Source organism: Euprymna scolopes, chromosome 1, assembly GCF_053919585.1.
Source record: "Euprymna scolopes isolate OS-2025 chromosome 1, ASM5391958v1, whole genome shotgun sequence".
Classification (NCBI taxonomy): Eukaryota; Metazoa; Mollusca; class Cephalopoda; order Sepiida; family Sepiolidae; genus Euprymna; species Euprymna scolopes.
The window spans coordinates 100,364,508-100,383,393 of record NC_136482.1 but is presented as its reverse complement, the minus strand read 5'-3'; the positions used below and the strand labels follow the sequence as shown (position 1 = coordinate 100,383,393).

At 36.5% G+C, this 18,886-nt stretch overlaps 1 protein-coding gene across 1 annotated transcript in view; it reads right to left on the bottom strand.

The window, feature by feature from the left end:
* The window catches only part of LOC145283560 (uncharacterized), an 84,681-nt gene extending 68,432 nt beyond the window's left edge, over nt 1-16,249 (bottom strand). The window contains exon 1 of the mRNA XM_080132452.1: nt 16,052-16,249. The gene's annotated coding sequence lies outside the window, so the exon portion shown is untranslated. The remainder of the gene's footprint in view (nt 1-16,051) is intronic.
* Between the last annotated feature and the right edge of the window lie 2,637 nt (nt 16,250-18,886).

The following is an 18,886-nucleotide window of genomic DNA, read 5'->3' as shown; positions in this document are numbered from 1 at the left end:
TGTATATACTAGCTGTACCCGGCCACGCGTTGCTGTGGCTCAGTTTGTTAAAATGGAACACATGTGAAAGTAGAGAAAAGTGTGATTCTTTTTTTCAAGAGAATGTACAAATTATTTTTTATTAACAGAAAAATACTTCCATCATTAATTATGCAAAAAAATAAATAAAATTTGTTTTTTATAGGTAATTGAGGTCGCTGACAACGAATCTGATAGTCAAACTTGGGGCAAATTTACCGTTTGCATGGTATTTACCCCTGAACCCACGAACTTCTTTCCACCATTTTGCAGCATCCGTTTATACTACGCGCATGCACGCTGTAGCATAAACGACGGCTTCACCAAGCAAACTATGTTGGGGAGGGAATTTTTTTTCCAGGACATAGAATTTTCTAATTTTCAAAAATACATCATAGCGCTTTTTGGGTGGAAAATTTAAAATTAGCTGAAAAAGAAATAAAATAAGAAAAGGAAAGTACACCAAGTTGGAGTAGGGGGGTAATTTATCTGTTTTTTTTTTTACCTGGAACATCGAATTTTCAAATTTTCCGTAAGTAACGCACCCACATTTACCAATTAGAACACCATTTAACATTTTTCAAAGATTTTACTTTGTAAATTGGGGGCGCGAGCGGGGGCGGGGCGTACGTGATGTTGGCGCGCGCGCGCCCCAACATCACATCCCCCCAAACAAATTAGAGTGGTCGGTGTTCTGTAGTAGCGTATCTGGATATTTACCAAAAAAAATATTTAGGTTTGGCTATAAATTCCTAAACTCATTTCACCCTAAATAATTTAGGTGACTGAAATAGGAATCTAATTGAATCTTTAATTTCCTGAATAGTATCCGATAATTCATTTTTCTTCGAGTTATATCGAATACATTAATACGGACTTTAGGGGCTTTTTTCGTAATGTTACTATAAAAATTATTTTTTATTGTTACAAATTACGATGCTTTAAAAAAAAAGCAAAAATAAATTCTTGCGTTTTTTATTTACTACTGAAAACCATAACTTTAGTAAAGATATTTTTTGTTTAAACAAAATAAAACATTTTCACCAAGAGTTAAGTAAAAATAATTAGTTCATTATATTCTGCGATCATTATTTGAAAAATACTGCAATTTTCATTAAAATTCGTTAATTTCCTGATTTTTGGTGAATTTTTAAGTAACGGGAGGAATCAAAATGTGTATACACTTTGAGCGTCGGCATTCATTTTGCGACCACGTGTGGTTAATTTAAATTAAAGTTCAATCACATGGTTACATTATCAATAAACCCATTGAAAATTTACCGATATTGTAAACACATTCTGTTTACATTAAGCCTGTAGTGTTTTTTTTAGTGATGCAATGTTGTCAACTGAGATTTAAAAAAAAAAACGCGAGATCAGGAGAAAGAAATCTCCAGAAAATCGCTAGCCAGTTTGGCAGAAAAGTAACTTATCTTGCCTTTGATAACATTTATTTGTTATATATTTGTTTTTTGACAACTTTTTCAAACCTATACAAATCCGTGTACAGTAATACAAACCCCTTCGGGGAGATTGGAATGCCCCCCACCCACCTAAAATGTACTTGGAAAAATCGATTTTATAGTGAGATTTAAGAATGGTTAGTCGAAAAAAAGGTGAAAAATAAAACAAATAATCAATAAATAATTGTTACCAAAGGCAATAAATGCTACTTTTTTTTACTTACATGAATGAGTTTATTTTATGTTTTAAAGTATTTTCAAGCAATCTAATGCGGGTGTGTGGGTGCCAAATACCTCCAGATTTTCTAGAATTTCCCGCTAGATTGTAAACGAAATCTCCAGATCTAGCAGGAAAACCGCTAAATTGTAACACTGGTCACGTGACAGGAAGCGGTAATAAATAATTGTCCCTAAATAAAAAAATGGCCTCTCGGTACAAAGAAATCCACCTATTTATCATAGAAAAATTAACTATAATGTTATAATTAAAAAGGAATATATAAAAACACACATGGATATAGTAAACATATTATACCAAAACGTGGAAGCCATCCGTCCAGTGGTTTTTTAGACAATTAACTCCGAACGAACCAACATTTACATTTATACATATATAGATATGTATTATGTGTACGTGTGTACGTATTTGTATATATATAAGACTTACACAGCACTTTCTTATTGGTTACACTTTTTCCTTCCACTACCCCCTCCTCGTACACACATATCTCTTTCATTAAACTGAAGAATAAGATATAAGCTTTTATATTTTTCGCATTATATATATATATATATATATATATATATATATATATATGGAGAGAGAAAGAGAGAAAGAGAGAGAGAGAGAGAAAGAAAGAAAGACAGACAGACAGACAGATAGAGAAAATAAATAAATCGATAGATATAGATAGATAGATAGATATAGAGGTGTATAAGAAGGCTATAGCAATGCAAGAAACCGACTGCTATATTGGTATGACATATGAACAAAAATGGACAAATGAAAAAAGGTCTTACCCGTTTTTGTTAGTTTTTTTTTAAACTTCGTATATCCATTTATTTTTCAAGATAATTACAAATCATTAAACGTGAACTTACTGTTTGATATAGCCGGGATGGTTGATGGTTAATATTCTGAGGATATCATCTTTTTCAAAAGTAAAGGGACTAAGAAATGGCCTTAAAAATGTTTTTTTTTTCTTTTTGAAGGACATTCTTTGGGCCCTTTACTTTTGAAAAAGAGATATATTTCTCGAAATATTAAGACCTCTACCATCCCGGTTATATCAAACAGTAAATTCACATTTACTGATTTACATTGTGATTATCTTGAAAAATAAATGGATATACGAAGTAAAAAAAAATCCAAACAAAATTAAACCTTCATTCGTTTGTTCATTTTTGTTCATATGTCGTACAAATATAACAGCCGCCTTGTTATATATAACTGTAGCTTTGTTACAGCCTTCTTATTATTCTCCATATCTATTTACTAGCAATACTTCAAGCAAACTACATCTCTCTCTCTCCGTATATATATATATATATATATATATATATATATATATATATATATATATATATATATATATATAGGGAAGAGGATGTCGATGTACAGATAACTATTTGCAGCATAATTACGTTGGCATACCGGTTTTCGTCAAATCATCGGAGGTAAGCAACGATAAGCGTTATCAGTACAAGATGGGTGACCATTTGAGAAGAGCAGGCGCTGTATGTGCTCTCCGCGCATCTGGGCATTGTTTCCAGTCGTCCTAAATTTCTACTTGCCACTGGAATAAATAAGTCCAACCCAAGAGAGGTGTGGTTGGAGATTGCGCAATTCTTGCCCCCAAAATTTTTCTAGCAAGTTACTGCAACTGCATCATCAGTAATGTTCATAGAGTCATCAACAATGATGGACTTAGAAAGTTAAGGTTTCCATAATATATATATATATATATATATATATATATATATATATATATATATATATATATATATATATATATATATTAGCAGGCCGCCCAGTATTGCCAGATCGTAAAATACGCTTAAATATGATATTTTAATTAATCCAGATTTCGTATTTATTATTATATTATATTGGACCCAATATATAGGAATGATTTAAAAAGTTAAAAAGAAATGACTCGTTCCCTACCACCGAGATTCGAAACCAAAACGCTTAGCTTACGATTTACTTTTTCCTTTGACGTTAATGCCTGAGCTATGAAAACATGTTTGCTGCAAAGGTAAAAATTAAAACATGAACCAATAGGTATTACATTACGCATGCATATTCGTAATGCCATCTTTCAACCTTCACCTGGCAAATTTTCATTTTCACAGTTTTGCACCCATTTCCCCGGCTAAATCTCAAGTATAAAGCTTCGCATCAGTTCGAATACCCCATATATAGTAAGTTTCATGCCTGTAGACCAAATACTGATAAAGGAGTTTGGCAGGCCAATTTTTTAAAACAAATACATATACGCATACATTTACACATATAGACAGATGTTTGTGTTTACTATAAACTTTTTACACAAATATTACGCAAGTATTAATTATGTAGAATATCTGCATGAATATAATTACACGTAATTACACTAAATATGATCATCTAATAAGAAAACCGAAAAACTAATAGGGAATTAATTAAAAAAAATATGCAAATTAGCTAGATATTTTGCAAATAAATGTAATTCCACGATCCATATATAACAAAGTTGTGTTTTTCTTTTTTAATAAATAGAAAAAAGGGTTGTTTTTTCTGTTGTTCTTAGCCCTCGGGCCAAGATCAAAATGTAGTATCTGTTCTGCAGATGCTGCAATCAAAGTAATATATGGGGGAGCAACCTCACATATTAGACCATTGCTCTTGAGCGATAAGTTTTGGTCAATGTAGGAGAAACCCTTCATACCGATTGTCACTACCAGTTCCCCCTCGGGGAAGCTGATTCCCCTTTCCCACCTGCCTACATTAAAAAACGGTCTTGTGCCTAATTTGCTCTCGTTGGGAAGCAAATAAGTAACTAAATAGAAAAGAAGGGTTTTTAATATGAATATCAATACACAAAAAACACAAATTTATAGGTGTATACACACACAAGCACGCACACACAGAGGCACACACACACACACACACGCACACACACATATTACTAAATTATTTACTAAAATAAAATACTTGAATTATGTAAGCTCTATTTTATCCCAGTTTTCACCATATTATTTTGTTAATTTTTTTTATTTCTATGGTGTATTAAATTGTTCAATAATCCCTCAATCAATCATATGAACCCGTTCAAGAGGGTACATGCTGGTCAGCTTTTAATAATAATAATAATAATAATAATAATAATAATAATAATAGTTGACGCTCTGTTTAATAAATCTTCATAAACATATTTAAGAGATATAATTTGGGCGATTTTAATTTATAATCTACCAGAGGGGGTATCCGTATCAGCACGTGTTCATTTATAATTATAATTTCAAGACAACAGATCCCTTGAATACCATTAAAGCAATATAAAGCTTAATAAGCTTAAACCAGGATTAGGGACAAACAAATTCAACTTGCCTCCTCCCTTGAGGCTCTCATTCACCAATATCCGTGGGCTTAAAACTAACTTAGCTGATGTTGAAGCATTTCTCTTAACAAATACCACGGATATCTTAGCACTAAGTGAGACTAACCTACACTCCTCCATTCCCTCTAACCACTTTAACATGCCTGGATATCTCCCACTCTGCCGTAAGGACTGACAGACATATGCACGGACTTGGAGTTTACATTCGTAATACCCTTCCCTTGACTAGAGAAACAAACCTAGAAACAGATGATCAAGCCTTTATGTGCTTTAGACTAAACATGCAACACAATATTAGCTACTATTATTTTCTCTACCACTCTCCCTCGACTCAGGACTGCTTCATAATAAACAAAGTATCTGACAGCATAGACACGGCACTGGCCCTCGACACTAGCGCACAAATACATGTGTTTGGTGACTTTAATGTCCACCACAAAAACTGGCTTGGATTCTCTACTCACACAGATGCAGCGGGCAGCACAACCCATAGCTTCGCTATATCTCACTCCCTATCACAAATTGTTACGTTTCCAACCCGTTTCCCTGACCAGGAAGATCAACACGCATCACTTCTAGATCTGTTTTTGACCACAGTTCCCGATGACTGCATAACGAAGGCCCACAGCCCACTCGGGAACGCTGATCATGCAGTGATAATGGTTGAAATCGCCCTAAACTCTAGACCCAAAACTGAAGAGCCAGTGCTCAAAACAACGAGATATTATAATAAGGCTGACTGGGAAGCCATCAGGGAACTAATTAGAGATGCTCCATGGAAAAATATTTTCTCTCTCCCTGCTGAACAATGTGCAAACGAGACCACTGACTGGTTCAAAACTGCAATCGAAGCGCATATTCCCATGCGGAAATTTTATAGTAAGCCCCACTCTCCCCAATGGTTTACGTCGACTTGTGCAACTGCCATTGCTCAAAAGCAGCATGCATACCGTAGGTTTAACCGACATAAGTCCAGTTCAAACAGACTGAAGTATATAGAAGCTAGAAATAACGTTAAGAAAGAAATAGCGACAGCTAAGAGAGAATTTACGGAAACCACTAAAAAGCGCATCGAAGCACAAAAACTAGGAACTCGAGACTTCTGGAAAATCTACAACAGTGTAGTAAATAATGGCCAATCAACAATTCCCCCACTAACCAACAATCACGAGGTTGTCTCCTCAGCAACCGACAAAGCTAACATGCTTGCCAGTCGGTTTGCCTCAAACTCCACACTGGACCCTTCCAACCACCCCCTACCTGACTTTCCTATGCGGACAGACGCCACACTAGACGATCTAAAAACCACCCCTGCTCAGGTGCATGCTATCATAAAAAACCTTGATACCTCAAAAGCATGTGGACCCGATCTTATCCCAGCTGTTCTATTAAAAAAGTGCTCAGCCGAAGTAGCTTCAGTTCTCTCCAAACTCTACAACAAATGCCTTAATGAAGCTTGCTTTCCGGTCTGTTGGAAAACTGCTTCTGTTGTACCAGTATTCAAGAATTCTGGCGAAAGGACAGACCCATCAAATTATCGCCCCATTAGCCTCCTCCCACTTTTTGTCAAAATATTTGAGACCATAATTAACCATGCTCTAGTCCATCATCTTACAGATGCTAAACTACTGACTGACAAACAATATGGATTTAGACAAGCCCGTTCCACAGCAGACATCCTAACTGTGATCTCTGAACGTATATACCATTCACTGGACAATGCGGGGGAGGGCAGAGCGGTAGCTCTAGATATATCTAAGGCTTTTGACAGGGTATGGCATGAGGGTCTCCTCAGTAAAATCAGATCATACAGAATCACTGGTAGAATACTTAACATAATTAAATCCTTCTTAGATAAGAGAAAAATCCAGGTTGTCCTTGACGGTCGTACATCTAAACAATATGATATAAATGCGGGGGTGCCCCAGGGTTCTATCCTTGGACCTCTATTGTTCCTGATATTCATAAATGACCTCCCCGACAACATTGCCTCTGAGATGGGTATATATGCTGATGACACTACACTCTATGGCAGGCACGACAGGAAGACGAATGAACACATTTCTAAAGAAATGGCAGAAACACTAGAGGAAGACCTCCAATCTGTAGTGGAATGGGGGACAAAAGTGGTTGGTCGCGTTCAATGCTGCCAAGACTAAACTAGTTTCATTCAATAATTACAAGAAACCCTCTCTACCACCCATAGCAATGGCCAACGACTCTTTATCTGAGAGTCCATCTTTCAAACTCCTTGGCCTAATGTTCACAGGAAACATGAGTTGGAACAATTACATTGAAGGCATTGCCAGGGCCGCTGCAAGAAAGGTGGGCTCTCTCTACCGTGCTAGAAAACTACTAACACCCGAAAGTATCCTGTACCTCTATAAGACCACCATTCGCCCATGTATGGAGTATTGCTGCCACATCTGGGCTGGTGCATCTGCTACTAGTCTCTCGCTCCTTGACAAGGTTCAAAAGAGAGTCGCAAACCTGATAGGCCCTGAACTGGCATCTAAGCTTCAGCCTCTGTCCCATCGACGAAATGTTGCATCCCTCTGCCTTTTCTACAAGTATTTTAGTGGTGAATGCTCTGACGAACTGCAATCACTTGTGCCCCCACGACGTGTGCACCCTCGACAAACCCGACAGGCTGCTAAATCCCACCCCCACACTGTAGAGATCCCTAGATGTAAAAGATCTTTTTACTCCAATAGTTTCTTCCCCAGAACCGCTAGACTCTGGAATTCCATTCCAGGTCCCTGCTTCCCCAACAGTACTGACGTGCAGAAGTTCAAGTGTAACGTGAACCGACACCTTGCTGCCCAAATCCCTACATAGTACCCCAGTAGTTGTTGCCCCTGATAGTAGCCCCCTACACCAAAGTGGCAATTTGCCTTATTTGGGGTGAAAATGTAATAAAAAAAAAAAAAGCATATTAACATGGTGAAATGATTATGAATATGTAAGCTAAGCACTTAAAGTAAAGAACTAAAAAATATATTGGAGTTAATTTATCACTAGAAAGCCTTTAATGAGCGGAATCTTCTCAAAATCGATACAATTTTTCCTCTGTTCTTATCTTGTTGAACTCTTTCAAGACAAGTGGTGTTGAAACTCATCAGCCTAACATTAATAGACAACATGAAAAGATTCTGCTGTCTGCCGCAAAGAAGGTGGGTTTCTCTATCGGGGTAGTAGGAGATGCATTTTTCTCTTCCCTGCTGCGTCTTTTCCACAGAAGAGACGTTGCGAGCCTATCTCTGCACTATCGTTATTTTCATGGCAAGTGCTCGTCTGAGTTCAAATCTATGGTTCTCCCATGCCAAATGTTCACGAAAAACACTCATCTAGTTGAAACCACTATCAATAATTCCCCCACTCTTTATCTGTGCCTAAACCTAAACGTAGATTCCATGAACAAAACTTCTTTCTTAGAAGTGCACGCCTGTGGAACTCTCTTCTTTTTTCCAACTTTCCAGCCGACTACAATATGGTCGGTTTCAAGTCTACCGGAAACAAGTTCTTCATGAGCCTTCCCCTTAAGTAATCCAATTTACCAAATTTCCACTACTAAAGATTACTATGATATTGTCTCATTGACTAACGTACACTCATTAAACCTTATCCTTGAGTAGCTTCCGGGCCTTGATAAGTGGTGACTCCTTTGTAAAAATAAACTCCTCATACATGCCAGTATCCGATATCTTTATAAAGCATAGAGTATTGTTGCCATACGTGGGCTAGTCTTTCAAGCACTAGTGAACAGTGTCAAAAACAGTCTATAACCCCATAGATTCTGCATTGTCTACTAAGCTCCAGCTCCTGTCCCATCGCTGCAATATGGCACCAGTGTGCTTGGTTTTCAAATACTTACACGGAATGCGATTCAGCAAACTTACTGTACGTGTACTCTCTCAACGTAAATACAGGGTGGAACGATAAAATTGTCACCATAAAAAGGACGACATGATTCCATTTCCGCTTGATGAAAATCGATTTTCTTTTTTGTTGTAGACCATCCACTAGTTGGCTTATTGTGTACAAACCCCAAGAGTGATAGGAGCTTTCTATCATGTCTTAAAGTGACACAATGTTCAAAGATGCTGTACAACTCATGCTTTGTACCAATCTAAGTTATGGCAACAGGACCATTGCCAGCAACCTCAAAATTCAACTCCGGGCGGTTCAACACTTGAGGGCACAGCTCAATGAAGTTTCCGGCTACGGTTATAGTCTTTGGTGTGGTTTCAAGTGAGGGCCACATCATACCACCGCACATCTTCAAAGTCGGCTTGAAAGTCAACACCAAAGTGTACCTGGATATGCTGAAGAGTGTAGTGATCCCCTGGTACAATCAGGTGGCTGCTGGCAGACCCTGGGTGTGGCAGCAGGACTCAGCGCCGGCCCACAAGTCAAAAGAAGCTCAGGCTTGGTTTTAGAAGGAGTGCTACGACTTTATACCCTTCTCTCATTGCCCCCCCCCCTCCTCCTCCTCGACCTGAACCCGCTGGACTAGTTTATTTAGTCATACGTCGAGATCATCAACAATATGACCTCCCACACCAAAGCCGGCTTGATCGCCGAGTATTCTCCGAGCTCCGGCCAGCGCTTGTGGAGAAGGCATGCTCCCAATTCAACACCCGCATCGAGGCGGTAATTGAGGCTGAATGCAGCTACATAATCAAGTTACCGATTTGATTTTTTCAATAAAAGTTTTAAAATGAAGCTGTAGTGTTGGTTTCTTTAGGGAAACAACCTTAGCGTTCCACCATTATCGATCAACCAAACTAGCAGCAAAATCCCTTCTCTTCCCTGTACCAAATGCGGGGAAACTTTCCATTCTAATCTTCTCCTGCACCGCGGTGTAACAGCTAATGAAAAGGAAACTTTCGGGTTTCCCTCGACTATGGAGTACCACTTTCTCTTGATTGGTCTTAAAGTAATTAACCAGTTTTTTGCATTGATAATATATCGACAAGGAGAGTATTAGTCACAACATCTCTAAGACTGCTATTGCCACTACTACTGAGATAAAACTACAATTCATCAACGAGATAGACAACCAGCTGTTTTGTGTCTACTATACAACCCCTGATAGTTGTTCACAATGGGGGCGGGGGTACGTCAAAGAACATACCACGAAATGTTACAAGTTGCTTATAGTCATAATAATGCTACATGATCAGTAAAGGAGGAACTCTCTAAGAAGAGGAAATCTATGTGACCCAAAAATCTAAGTTAATACTAGCTGGCCGCCAGGCGCTGCCCGATTGTAAATCGGCTAAAATCCCATAAAAACGGTTCCCCAAAATACAATCATTTGACTCGTCTCGCGCCGCTCTGCAACTTTGCGTCTCGGGGGAGATGCACTTTGAAAAATGGACGCAGGCAGATATAATTAGTTTTATAAATTGGATTAAGAAATAAAAACTAATAAAATAATGTTAACTCCAACATTCTTAAAATATAATAAATAAATAAACAAATCAGTAAATAAAAACAATGAAAAATACACATGCAAAAAGAATAGTAGATTCAATATATTTTACATGCAGAACGTTCTCTAACGTAACGTAATAAGGTAATTTCTTCTAGAAGAGTGTTACCCAATACGTCAATCGCAATGGACCAGTCAATTTAAAGAAATAGTGCAAGTAGATCACGTGACTTTGAAATGTATATTTTAGAAAAAAAAATAGATGTATGCATATATATTCCCTATAAGAGTAGGAAACATCATGGGAACTGGAAAGTTTATTACGAACATTAAACGGAAAGTGTTTAATGAACACGTATCGCCTGTTTGGTGAAATAGGCACATTCAATAATGCAGCAGTAGAAAGCCTAAGAGTGGCACAGCGCAAAATGGAAAGTATTATGCTTGACATCAGCTTACATGAAAAAAGAAAAACATGGATCAAACAGCAAACCGGAGTAAACGACATCGTCACCACCACACGAACAGCTAAACATTGATGGGAAGGTCACCTTTGGTTATCTAAGGACAAGGCGTTGTCATCTAGTGAGACCGAATGGACCTCGAAGCGAGGGGTTCCTCCCCCCTGAGTAATAAAAAGAAATCCTGATGATTATGATGATGATGATGCTATTTTCCATTTGACTGAAATACAGGCAGGCCAGTCATAACGTAAAAGTAGTTAACGGACAAGCAAGCAGAAGAGAATGAAATACTAAGATCCCTTCTCTTATACGCGTATTATCATGATAAACGTTAAAGGTCGCGATCAGAGAAAACTAGAGACATTTTGTATAGGCATGAAAAAGCTTGTTTTTGTTTAATATTACTAAACGAGGAATCATTTCCATTTAAAATCAGTTTAGTATTATACATGTAAAATTGAGAAATGGTTGCTTTAAATATGTCAAGTTAATGAGCAATATCGGAACAAAATGTCGACCGAATTTGACCTGATGCCGTGTTTATCTAAAATGGAACTCGAGTTTTAACTCCAAATTAATAGCATCACTTAATAATATTTATAATAATATAAATTAATAATCTATATATATAAAAGCGAAAATGTATGTATGTATGTTTGTGTGTCTGCTAAAAACTTTTGACCGACGGAACAAAAATTCATAAACTTATATGAAAGCCCCACCCCCCGGACGACAAATATCGAAAAATTGGCCCAAAAGGACCATCAGAAGTGCGTAAACTGATCGATTTTCTGCAGGGGGGGCCCCAAAAAAGTGACATTTTAACGTTAAACATTACATATTTTTAAATCGATTTATAACTGCCCCCCAAAATACGGGCGCCAACTCTTCTACATAAAGTATACACGGGGCCGTTTATTTTGGGTCAACTTGTATTTAAAACCCGCTGAGTCATGTCACGTGATCTTGACGTCAGCAAGCTGTAATGGCAGTCTGAATTTTAGAAACATTGTTGTTATCGGTAAAATTTTTTTTAACCCTCACACAAGCTAAACTATGAACTTCTACGCTATGACAACGTTACCAAAGTTATTAGCACGTTAAAAATAGTTAGATACGATAGTTAAACGAAAAATAACAAGCCAAAAATGTGAAGTAAAAAAAAATACGCTTCCAAAAAATATTAAGGATCGAAGTTTTTACAAAAAAAAAACAAACCCAGACGCCATTTTCTTTTTTAGTAATACTCTTTAGAGTAAGGAAGACGAAGTGTGTGTGTGTGTGTGAGAGAGAGAGAGAGAGAGAAAGAGAGAGATACGCAAACATAGAGAGAGAGAGAGAGAGAGAGAGAGAGAGAGAGAGAGAGAGAGAGAGAGAGAGAGAGAGAGAGAGAGAAAACGTTAACTTTTTCACCCCGAAATCGACAATTTTCGACAGGGGGGGGTCAACAACGCATGCGTTAGATGACGTCATGAAAAACCGAACAAATTTCATATACGTCGCTTTAGCTCAGGTAGTTAAGGCCTTGGTCCATTATCTAAACGTTTTGGGTTCGAATCGTGGTGTGAAATGCTTTTTTTTTTCGATTTTTTAAATTTAAATATTGAACCCTGTATTATTTAAGCCATTTTTCACGTAACGTTCGTTTTCCTGTTTTTTTTTTTTTTTACTTCGCTTATTCTTAGCGACACCCCAAAACACCCGGGTACCCACCGATTTTTTAAATTTTAATATCGAAACAGGCTTATTTAAGCCATTTTTCACGTGTTCGTTTTCTGTTTTCATCTGTTTTTTTGTGTTATTTTCGATGGTTTGATCACCCCCCCCGCTTAATTAAAACGTTGTTTTCTTTTATTACTTCGCTTATAACAATGCTTACATCGTCATCGTCGTCTTTCAAACATCTTTCACTTATTCGCTTATAACAATGCTTCATTCTGGCTGGCCGATTTTATTTTCAAACTTCGCCCCAGGGCTTCGGCTTCGATCCTGCCCCCCCCCGGTTTCTTTTTTATTTAACACCACACACACCTACAAACACCCGGGCAACGCCGGGTACCCCTCGCTAGTATTCAATAAAAACAAGAATACAAAACCATTCTGATCTATATACAGATGTTTTCTCGCATTCTTCTCTGACCACAACCTTTAATTGTTACTATTGTCAGACATACGCGATTAAATGTATATATGTTTGTTTGTTCTTTTATAACAAAAAGTCTATCGTGCACCCGATTTGAACGAATGTCACATTTTATTCATTTTAATAAAACTCAAACGAATGAAAATCACGTTTACTATTTCTTAATAAGAAAATACGTTTCTTTTTTGTTGTTAAATGTTAGGTTTTAATTTGACCACGCACGATCAAATAAAAATTCAGTAGCAAAATCTGCTTTTGAGTTAAACACAAAAACTAGAGTAGGCTTGTTCTTGGTATGTATAAACATAAATAAATACATGTTCTGCATTTTTTAATGTAAAGAAATCATTTTGACTCGGTCATTTTTAAAAAAATATTTAGCAAACCGAAAAAGCGTGAACACCCTTGTCTAAAAGACCATATTGAAATTAGCAGAAAGATCCGGATTTTTTCGAAATTAAATCAGGGACCATATCTCTTTTTTCACTCATTCCATAACACCATATGATTTTAATGGCGTTTCTGAATTTTTGAGATGAGGATTGGTTATTCGTATTATTTGGATTCATCGGACTACTGCTTTCATCTTGAGTGTGATTTTCCACAACGTTTTGGTCGATGTAACCTCGACCTTCTTCAGGTGTATCTTGTCGAACTCTGGAATGTTTCTGTCGAACTCGGGAATTTGGACGGAATTTCGAGCGAAACCCTTTATTTACTTCTTGGGGGTAGCATGCTCTTGTTCCGTCAGCCATGACTGGATAGAGGTCCTAAGTAATTAGCAATTGTATTTTTTGGTTGGCCATACGCCTGATGAGAACAGTAGTGTGATGAATCGAAATAATACGAAATATGATTTTTAGTATATCCTTATTCTTTTTTACATTTTATATCAACTTTTTAAAGGGAAACTCAAGGATACACTCAAGGTGTAAGATAAGAAGAAAATGTATAGACATGAACCCAATAGAGACACATCCGGCGTTTCCCGGGAATCAAAGAAATCTGTATATGCCGGTTCAAGGCCTCGAATTCTTGTAACATTTTATCCTTGTTTTTTTTTTTAATTAAAAGTTATTTGTTTTTTTTTTATAATTAGAATAAAATAAATTAAAACGTATTTCCATTTTCATTGTGTCAATCGCGAACGCTGGTTTTACGATATTGTTGTACCTGCTTTGATCAAAATGAACTGTACTTATCCAAGTACCCTTGATAATATAGATAAGGTAATATGGTTATGGAAGACTATGTCGAAGACTGTAGATGGAGTTCGTGTACAAATAATTAGACAATATATATATATATATATATATATATATATATATATATAAAAGTCACTTTGTGTGTGTGAGTTCCTTCCAAATAGGTTCCGAAACGGCTAAGCCTATCTTTTGCAAGTTTCACACAGAGCTAATTTATATGTCTGGCAGTGTTCTTAGAAATGTTTTGTAAAGAAATTTATCTGATAAGTATCGAAAATCGAAAAAATCCGATCTTAAAAATAACTTTTTTCTCTTATAGATAAAAAAAAAAAAATTTTTACAGTAGAATTTGTTTACGTTATATCGGCAAGGGAGATATTAAAATTTCAGTAAATGAATTATTATATTCTGGAGGTACAGCTTAGTGGTAGAGCATTCGACTACAGATCGAATGATCCCCTGGTGCAATACCTCACCATTTTATTTTAATTTTGTCTTATTAATGAGTTCAATTTACGATAAAAGAAGAGGTATCATTTAAAATCGCCGCAAATCATTTCTTCGTTTGCATATTTTAAAACGAGACATTAATCAGAAGTGACTTTTCCAGAGCATTCATCATCACGACCAAATATCAACTGACGTGGTAGTGTAAACAAACACAGACGGAATTTGATGAAGGACATTATCATTGTTATTTATTTATTTATTTTTGCGAATTGGTCCACTGGGCAAATTATTCCTTGCAATATATAATAATCAATAGAACATTGATTCTATAATAATAGATATGCAGTCTACATGAATTAAAATATAATGTGTAAGCGTATTGTACGACCGGGCAGCGCCAGCTAGTCTATATATATATATATATATATATATATATATATATATATATATATATATATATATATATATATATGATGAAAAATGGAAATGATATTTTAACATAATGAAAATGAAAAAAAGGAAAACTTAAATTATTTGTTCATCAACATTTCCTTGTAAAACTTAAAAGATTTGTTCATGATGATCGATTTGAAGAAAGTAAATAAAAAAGGCAAGTTCATCACTTGGAAACATTCAGTATGTATGTGACATGCAAAGATTGTTTGCAGTTCTAAAGGCCACTTTTCGCCCCAAAGACGGAACAAAAATACCCACATACACACCGAATATTTCCAAGTAACATGCATGTCTTTTTAATTTACTTTCTTCAAATCAATCACCATGAAAAAGAATTTTAAATGAAGACGAAACGTTGATGAATACATAAATGATTTAGGTTTTACATTTTTACTTTCAAACACACACACACACACACACACAGACACACACACAGACACACACACAGACACACACACAGACACACACACACACACACACACACACACACACACACACACACACACACACGGTATTTAAGTTATCAAATAATGTTTATTTGTGTCAAAGTTCTATTTCAAATTCTATTGAAATTAATATATTAGTTTAAAACATTTAACTACTTAAAACGAATAATACATACAGTATTATTACATTTATGATTAGAACAGGCGTCTCTCTCTCTTTCTCTCTGTCTCTCTACCACGAGTCCTATTGCCGAAAAATATTAGAATAGTATTTACGACATCGAATGTTTATTGAATTCGACGTGTCTATTCAGATTCTTATAAGAAGAATATTATATTCGAGGAGCATTGAATGATTTAGACTTACCTGCGGTTGTTAGGCAAATGCAATCCGAATGTTTGAGGTCGAAGATATCGATAGTTCAATCCTTTATATACGTGGCTGTGGGAAGGATTTAGCCAAATGCAGCTCGAACAATGGGTTTATTCTGAGATGCAGCTCCAACGATGTGAATGGGCGCGCCGTTTATGACACGTCCCACCAAAGAAAGGAGAAAAAATGAACACTATTGCATCTTGTTCATCCAGTTGATGGACAATAAAGTGTGTTCGCACACACACACACACACACACACACACACACACACACACACACACACACACACACACACACACACACACACACACACACACACACACACACACACACACACGCACGCACACATATCTATATACTCACATACTCATGTAAATACACAGACGCATACACACACCTAATGGTGATTAAAATAATTTCTTAATCAGGCGTTTTGTCCAATGAGAACAGAAGGAAATTGAAGAAAGGAAATAAAGAAAACACCACAAAAGGTTTAAAAAAAGAACCAGCGAAAAGAAACATAACAGTATTTGCAGAGACAAAGAAGAGAAATGATCGCCCGCAAAAATAACCCGTTTTGTAAAACACAACACAGTAAAAAAGGTCAAGGAGTTTGGAAAGACCTATGAGGAAGAGTACCACACAGACCTCTACTGAAAGTTCCTGAAGAACGTTGGGAGGCTTATTGCCACTCAAACCAAGAGAAGATCGATGGTCATTGCCAATGAGAAATCAGAAATAAGCAAATGTTGCAATAGCGCAAAATGATGAGACAGAGTATGTTAAAAATCTGGGGAGACTTATTGTCACTTGGACACCAGGAGATACTACTGGTTATTGTCAGAGAGCAATAACTGAAAATGACTTATGTGAAAACTACATGATATAATAATAATAATAATAATAATAATAATAATAATAATAATAAAAACAACAAAAACAACAAAAACATAAACAGAAACAAAAAAAATCAATTGGTATATACACAAACCGGCAGTGGTACTTGCAAACAAAAATCACAAAATCCTATGGGGCATGGATGTACAAATGAATAAACCCACTCAAGCAAGGAGACCGGATGACATAATAGTTAATAAGAAGGAAACGCCATGCCAAATCATAAATTTCGCCGCTCGAGTATGCCACAAAGTAAATGTTAAAGAGACGGAGAATCAAAGCAAATACACAGAGCTAGCCAGGGAGTTGAAAGTGATATGAAAGATAAAGAAAGTCAAGATAACACTATGAAACAATCCCGAAAACTTTGAAAAATGAATGAGAGAGATTAGAATCAAAGGAAGAGTTGAAAAGATACAATAGGATAAAAATAATGAAAATGGATGAAATATTAAGGAAAACTCTTGAATGCATGTGCTAGTCGGGCATATAGAAACTACTACAGAAGTAAAACACAAAAAAACGCCACATGAAATCAAGAAAACTAAACAGTATAAGTGTAAATTATCCCCCCCCCCAAGTGTCGGTATCAACCGATATCACACCAAATGGTTGACCGTTCTGCTAGATCTACAGCTGATGTACTAACTGTAATAACACACAGGATAAGTGAATATCTCGATGGGGGCTTCATTTCTAGAGCAATTGCTCTTGACATATCAAAGGCTTTTAATAAGGTATGACATAAAGGTCTGCTGCACAAGATCTCTAGCTATGGAATTACTGGAAATATCCTCTCAGTTATTAAACAATTTCTCTCTAATAGATTTATAAGAGTAGTGGTTAATGGGCAAAATCAGAAGCTCATAGTATCAATGTTAACACGCACAAGAGTTCCATCCTGGCCCAACTTTCTTTCTGATCTTCATCAATGATATCCTGTCAAATTTTAAAATCATTCGTAGACATCTATGCAGATGATGATACCATCTACAGCAACACTTTAAAGGCAGGTTATGACCGAGATATTTCTGATTCTCTCTCTTCTGTGATCCAATGGAGAAAAAGGTGGCTGGTTAATTTTAATGCATTTAAAAGCAAGCTTCTCCTTTCTGCTGTCAACGCTCTGGCTCCCATCTGGCCCCAATTAAAATGGCTCTTGTCTTAGGGGAGCCGCCATGCTTTGACAAGTTTCTTTTTCTAACCTTCACCCCTGATCTGAAATGAAGCATATACATCAAATCCGTTGTCAAGGTAGCTGGAAAAATGGTTGGACCATTGTACCGCTCCATTAGATATCTCACTTCTGATGCAATCCTCTATTGGTACAAAAGCCAAATACGTGTTAGAATGGAGTAATGTTGCTACACCTGGGCTGGAGCTGCTCCAATCACCATATCCTGCCTTGGCAGAGTTTACAACCGGCTTTGAAACCTGATGGGTGATGCCCCTTTCTCTTCCTTGCAACCTCTTTCTCACAGAAGAGATGTTGCTGGCCTATCTGCATCGTTATTCATGGCGTCTTAGCTCCAATCTATGGTCTCTCTTTGTGAAACTTTCATAAAAACACGCGTCTAGCTACAACCACTATCAACAATTTCCCCAAATCTCTATCTGTGCCTAAAACTAAACATGGATTCCATAAACTAAGCTTCTTTCTTAGAATTGCCTGTCTGTGAAACTCTGTTTCACTGGGATGCTTTTCAGCTTGATATAATATGATTGTCTTCAAGTCTAATATAAACAAGTTCTTGCTGAACCGTTCCCTTAAATAATCAAACTATACTAAATTATCACTATTAACGTTTAGTATACTGTTGTCCTAATTACTTATCTTTATCAGGCTTTGATAATGTGATGACCATCTTAAAAAAAAAAGGTTGAGGAGGATGGAAAGACTGAGTAGAGAAAGCACTAATCCGACAAACA